Source organism: Morone saxatilis, unplaced genomic scaffold, assembly GCF_004916995.1.
Source record: "Morone saxatilis isolate NCDOM2014 unplaced genomic scaffold, NCSU_SB_2.0 Contig2, whole genome shotgun sequence".
In the NCBI taxonomy this organism is placed as follows: Eukaryota; Metazoa; Chordata; class Actinopteri; family Moronidae; genus Morone; species Morone saxatilis.
Window position 1 is genome coordinate 27285429 of NW_023339762.1, and position 7440 is coordinate 27292868.

A 7440-nucleotide genomic window follows, 5' to 3' on the forward strand; every position below is an offset into this window, starting at 1 on the left:
TAGTAGAGTTACTGCAGTACTTTAACAGCACAGTGACTAACAGACACACTGATGTTACTCAGAGATCAAACAGGAAGTCAGAGTGCGGCTCAGTTTGACCTCCTGGAAACAGCACTCAGTACTGAGTGTGTACATGTACTGTGAGTGTGTATAGATAGAAGTCTCTATGAATAAAGTATGATAACACATTACTGCACACGTACAGCTCAAACACTCACTGCTCCTGTTCTCTGATGGATGGTTTTATAAACTGTAATGTGAAACCACTGATTCGTCTTCAGCTGGCTCGTTGTGTCAGATCAAAAGTCATAAACTCAATATAAAGTAATAAAGATGAATAAAAGGGAGTTGAAATATGAATTTTTTTTGTATTTTGCATTTATTTTCTAACTAATGATTAATGTAAAATTAGCTAGTTACGCTAGCGTTATGCTAACATTAGCTGACTTAAGATGTGACTATATATTTGTCTCTTTATATCTTTTAACCATTCTTGAAAATGTGGTTGTCTTTTCAACCCAGATTATCTTAGCATATAGCATATCTAAGTACAGGAAAGGAGGAAGTTGACTGAGGCTTGCTCAACTGTGATTGGAGCACAGAGAAAAAAGGGGGCGGGGCTTATGAAGGGTCACTTGTGATGAAAACATACGTTACATCAGGCACTAATGATCCTCCATATAAACAACAAAATAATAAAAACGTATTCACTCATTCACAATACATTTATTAACACCATCAATATAAATATTATATTATAATATTATAAAGCTGAGTGCAACCTGGTATCTGATGGCGGACCCAGCCAGTCGCCTGCAGAGAGCAGCAGAGCTTTTAATCAAATCACTGACCTGTCTGCAGGAAGCAATATGGCCAATAATAAAACCTGATGTTATAGAGGAGATCCTCGACCGACCAAATGTTCACATTTCACAAACTGCACTCAGTAGATTTTTGCTTAAAATGTGACAGTTGTGTATTTAATGTTTCATCCAAATAACAAAACTTGTAATGTTTTAAGTTTTTAATGTGAGAACTGTCACAGTAAACTGTTGTTCAGCCAAAACAGGACATTAAAGACGTCTCCTTAAAAATATCCATCGCTATAATAGATATTTTTAACTAATCTGACGGTTTTTAGATAAAATGAAGATTGATCATGAAAATAAATGTGAGCTTCAGCCCTGCTACCAAACTCCATTCAGATTTTTGCTGTTTTTTGCAGTTTAACCCTGTAAAGCAGCGATACTGTGGAGCCCATACAGACACTGAACTAAATACTGTGACATTTGTTGGAGAGATTTTAACACTTTGTTGATAATCAGTTATTGATTTGGTGTTTGGCCCTCAGTGTCAGCAGAAGACGTTAATGACTCACAAACCATCGTGAAACCCACAGTTTCATCATTTCTTTTAGTTTATAAACTGTTGTTAAATGTGTTTCAGTAATTCTTCTGGTGATAATCGGCTTCATAAGACGTCCTGCTTCACTGACCAACAGTCCTGAAACCTAAAAATATTCTATTGACTAAAACCTAAGAAAGAAAAACATCAGATTTGTCCTTTGTAGGTGTGAGCTGCTGAATCGGCTCTGAAAAACATTCTGATCTGACAACTGACGGTTGAAATAATGAAACTGGCTGTTTTTTCCCCGTCGGTTGTGGTTGGTTTCACTATCATTTCCAAGCCTTTTTTAGACTCGTCTCTGCTGATACTGATCTCACAGTTTGTTTTGTACGGTGTCGTGGTCCAGCTGTTTGAATTCAAGGTCAAACTCCCGTTGACAACATCTGTATGGGCTCCATAGTACCACTGCGTTAAACTGATAAAAACTGCTCAAATTTGAATGGAGTTTTGAAGTTTCACTGTGACTCTTAAAAACCCAAAGTTTCAAGATTTAATTCACTAAAACAAAGACAAAGAAAATCAGCAAATTCTCACATTAATGAAACTGAAACAATCAGCACAAACTTGTCAAGAAGTTCTGTAGCAGAAATCACTGCTAGTGTCACTGCTTTAGAGGGATAAACCTTAAAAATGGCAAAAATGTAAAGGGAGTTTGGAATTACTACTACAAAATGTCCAAACATGCCAGTCAAAGCTCCTCATGTCTTCAGATGTCTCATTTTGTCCGACCAACAGTCTAAAACCCAAAAATATTCTACTTTTAATAAGAAAAGACAGCAAATTCTTTAAATCCTTTGTTGTGGTAACTTTCACTATCCTCTGTCGATATCAAACTCCTGCTGATAACATCTGTATCCATACATACCACTGCATTAAACTGATTAAAACAGCTAAAATATAAATGGAGTTTGGAAGCGAAATGGTGAAAAGCAACCATCATCAAACTTTTGTCCACCATTTAAAGATTTAAGATTCAGTTGACTAAAAAAAGACAAAGGAAAGCAGCAAATTCTCATATTTGTGTAACCGAAACAATCATCACACTTTGGCAGACTTGTTCAGAAGCTCTGTTGGTGGAGATCACTGCTAGTGTCACTGCTTAAGAGGGTTAAACCACAAAAATGGCAAAAATGTAAAAGGAGTTTGGAATGGTGACTATAAACTGTCCAAACATGCCAGTGAGAGCTCCTCAGAGTCCTGTCTGCAAAAACAGTCAGAAATATTCAGTTTAAAGTCATTTCAGCATTAATTTTATTATTCTTTTCTATTCCTCAAACCATTGTAAGAAATACTTTAGTTAATTAATTAATTACATTAATTTAAAAAACACATAATACTCTCAAAATAGTAAATAGTAACACTTAAACTCGTTAAAATGTAATTTAAATGTTTTCCTGTAATATTTAGTGTCAGTATCAGTCTGCTACGTAGCCACATTCATGAACGTATCACATGCATACATCCGTTATTAGGTAGGAGTCAAACTGTGATGGTGAGATAGTGGGCGGAGGTCACATGAACGGTTCACAAAAACTGCAATAGAGCTCGCTCCACGAGAGAAGAGTGGACCAGGAGGACCCCCCCCCCCTCCCGCTGGTCCACAGCTTCATTTCACAGAGTAACTCAAACTACTTTCAGTTCAAAATAATAAAACATCTTTGATAAAATACAGCGCTGTGCCTTTAGTGTCTCATTTATTGAACTCACTGACGTTACACTGAATTGTCTTTTTGACAAGCTGTGGCAGTTCCTAAAATATAATTATGTTAGGAATGATGCATTATTGTTTTTTAAATACTAAAACAAATCTTCAAGTACCTGCTGCAGTGGCTCCAAAGTACCCCTAGGGGAACCCCCATTTGAGAATTGCCTGAATTGGACCAAAAAAGGTGCCAGCACTTGAATTCAGCACAACATAACCTTAATTATTTTGCTGTTTTTCATCCTTTTTAACAAGGACATATTGCATTAAGCTAGCTGTGTTTACATGGAGATGTAGCACTGCGGAGGTCTGAGGTTTGGGGGCATCAAAGTTAGTTATTTTTGGAAATGATGGAAAAAATACTGAAACCTCGGTGCCCTCAGTGGCAAGACTGAGGTGGCGGTACTCAATAAGAAGTAACGGTGCTCAGTACGGGTGAGTTCTGGTGAGTTCTGACCCATTTCAGGCTCTAATTCAGAAACTGCTGTTTGAATTTTGATGGAAATATTGTCAGAATATGATTGTGTCCTATGAGAGGACTATTTGACTTTGAGACCTCCGCCCCGAGGATATTCACAGCCTCATGAAAGTGTACAAGCACAAACTAGAGAGCAGTGTCTTTATAGATATTCTGACACTGCTGGTTCCTCACTGAGCATGAACCTGTGGGCAGGTTGAGACTGAAAGGAAGGTGAGATGATCAACTTCACCAGTGAATTACATCATCCAAAGCTGAACGCCCCCCGACTTCAAACTCAGCTCGTCCACATAGACCTCTTTCTCAAGTTCTAACACACAAAGGACAAACCAAACTCCATTTAATTTTCTATTGATTTTAACAAACCAAAGACAAACCAAACTCCATTTAATTTTCTACTGATTTTAGCAGCGACCCTTCTACAATAACGTCCTGTTTCCAAGTGTAAGCACATCTCAGCTGCATCACTTCCTGTGCAGCTTTAACTGGCTGAAACTCACAGTGTGTGAGGAGGAGGAGGAGGAGGAGGAGGTGTGGAGGAGCTGAACTCACCTCCTGCAGAAGATCCTCAGGCCAGTGAAGGTCCTGCTGGCGTGGTGGCAGCGGGGGACGGGGGCGGCGGAGGGCAGCTCGACGTTGGAGGCTGAGGAGGTGGAGGTGGAGGTGGAGGAGGATGAGGAGGCAACAGAGGTGGAGGTGAAGGTCCCCTCTCCTTCATCCTGCAGCGAGGGTTGCTCCTCCTCAGGATCCATGGCCTTGCCTGGGCGAGCTCCCTCTCTCTGCCTGCTGCTCCTCTCACAGACGGAGCTGGTCGGAGGTCAGCACACGGTCTGAGGAGCAGTCAGCCATTCTGACAGCTTCAGACAGGAAGTGCAGCTTCAGATCCTCCGTGTGTCTCAGCTTCAGTTCACACCAGGAAGCATTCAAACAAAGTGTTCCAGCAGCGGGGAGGAAGGAGCAGGAGGGAGGAGGTGGTGGAGCGGAGGGAGGGTGGAGGGGGGGTTCTCTAAACTGGCTTCCTTCCTTCTCCTAACCCTCCCAGCCTGAGGAAGCCTCTCTCCTCCTCATGCTCTCTCTCGCTCAGCAGATCCAGGAAGTTTGACAGAAGAGTGTGTAGAAGGAGGAGCTGCACTTCTCCTCCTCCTCCTCCTCCTCCTCTCTGCGACCTGTTGCTCCTCCACTCCTTTTTGTTTTTGCTTTGCTCTGCTCGCAGTCGTGAGCGTGTGCTGCTCTGTTCACTCTGCCCTCTTTACTTTTATCTCAGCTCTGTGGCTCTCCCTCTCTTTTTTCCTGCGTCCCGCCCACCCCACCGGCCCTCCGTGCTCTGATTGGCCGAGAGGGGAGAGGTGAGCGCTTTGCCACCTGCTGGAGCTTCTGAGGCCGTGCAGCTGCTAAAAAAAGAGGAGGAAATGAACTAATTTTCTCCTCTCCAGAGCTGTGGCAGCAGCAGAGGGCTATGGAAGCCGTTTACTGACAGTAAAATAAAAAAACAAGATGAAAAGTCAATTATAATAATAAAAAAATGACAAAACCACCCAAAAAATATGACTTTGTATCTCATAACTTTTTATTTCATATTTGTGACATTTTGTCTCCTAATTTTGACTTTTTATCTTCTAATTGTTTTTGATCTCATAATTGAAACTTTTTATTTCATTATCAAGGCTAAGTTTTCATATTATGTTTTTATTTTCCTGGTGTTAATGGGCTTCCTTAGAGGACAGAGCAAACTCCCAAGAAGCAAGCAAGGCCTGCATCCTCCTCTTTCTCTTCTTCTTCTTCCTCTGTTTTAATGCAAACCGCTGCCGGAGGACAAATGCAGCAGTTTAACGGAACAAAATGAACATATTGTGAAGATTTGTGGGAACCACAGCCTGCCTCTCACTTGGATCACATTTCTGAAGCCCTTCACTGCGATGTGCTCCCCTCCCACAGAGGTTTTACATAAAGACGGTGAACCAGCCCACACTGACAGAGGGAGAGAGTGTTTGTACTGCAGTAAAGCAGAGGTCGCACAGCCGCATCCAGGCCCACGCAGAGCCCTTCACCACGTGCACGTGGCGGCCTCGTCCCCTGGGTTCCCGCTCCGAGGTGGAACTGAAGGGTTATTTTTGACAGCCAATTAAAACAGAGGTGCAGCGGCCAAGAGGACGAGTCTTAAAAAGATCCATCAGACATGTTTAAAGACAAATAACCTGCTTTAATAATCAAAAATCTGTCAGTACAGGATGTAAGTATTCTTCATTTTAAGGTAGAAGAGACAATATGCTGTTGGAAGTGTTCACTGATCGTTTCTGTTACAAATATTTAAGATAAATCAGTTTTATGATCGTACGCTGTGAAGGTTTGGTTTAATCTACCTGGTTGGGTTTAAAATAACGAATAATATCCAATGGTGGCAGCGGGTCCTCTGCTGGCGGAGTCTGCCATGTTGGATTTACATTGGCTTCCACTGTCTCGGGGCGGAGGACTCTCAGAAAGGTCAATGAGAAAAGATGTTTGTTGGTTTGTTGGTTTGAGTGAACTGACCCTTTTTCCACATCAGCCACCTGCAGAGGTTTCCGAGGGACCTGCAGCTCGTACACTGTACAGTACTTGTGATATTGGAGTTTGTGTTATCTAACACTGCGGAGGCCAAACTCTCAGCTCAGGGCTGAAGTGAGTGTTACTGATGCGTCGGCTCAGCCTCAAATGCTTTCAACTTTTATTTCTCCAGAGAGAACGTGTTGGACGGTGGGCTCCTCTCCAGCTGCTCTGTAATGCACCTGTTACAACCTTTATTAATTATTTATTATTATTTAAGTGTTTGTATTAAAGATATTTACAGATATATACACTTGTTATTAATGTGGAGATTTAAATTGACACTATATTTAATCTCTAACCTGGTAGTTACAAACGTTTTGGGCTGTGAACCCTCGAAGTGAAGCAGTTTGTGATTCATATCAGTTTATATGAAGATAATGTTTAATTTCAACCTGATGCTTTTTTGTGCTCAGTTTCACTCCTTTAATTTAGGCTTTTTAAAGAAAAACCATCAGTTTGGATGTGAATTGTACTACATTAGGTTTGTAACAGTTTGTTAGTTACATCTGAAAGCTAATGTAAGCGAAATGCTAATTTACATCAATTATTAGTTAGCTAGTTGGCTAGTGTTTTGCTAACATTAGATAACTTGAGATGTGACTATATTTATGTCTCTTTATCTTTGAACCATCTTTAAAATGTGTTAGTCTAACAACATTAGCCTAGCTTATAGCATATCTAAGTACAGGAGGGAGCTGACAGTGAGGGTGACTGGAGGGCAAACATAATCCTGCACACTGGACCTTTAATTCTCTGGTGACCCTTTGGGGGTCTGGACCCTCAGGTTGGGAACCACTTTATTGTGTGCAGCCATTTAAAGACTTTAATCAATCTACCTCACCTTCTGGGTCCGTTTTTATTCACATTAATATATACTTTTATTTATTTATATTATCATGCATAACTCTATGACGCGTGATCCAGGACCAGGACAAAGACCTGGACCAGGACCAGGACCAGGACTTTCATCAGACAATAGTGAAAGAGGGGAGACACTTTAACTTTCTCTTTACTGGAATAAAACCCTTTTGTTTCACTCACTGTTTCTCTCTCCACCCACACACACACCTTCTCTGAAAGCTGCTGAAAGGGATGCTGGGAAATGTAGGCTCTAACCTCTAACTGCTGTAGTTTGAAGCAGGTCGATGGAAGATTGGCACTTTATCACAAAATATCTCCTCAGACAGCCAGCAGAGAGAACTTTAATGGACTGAGACTCTGAGAGCGGAGAGCGCCATCTAGTGAAGACAGAGCAACCACTTCTTCT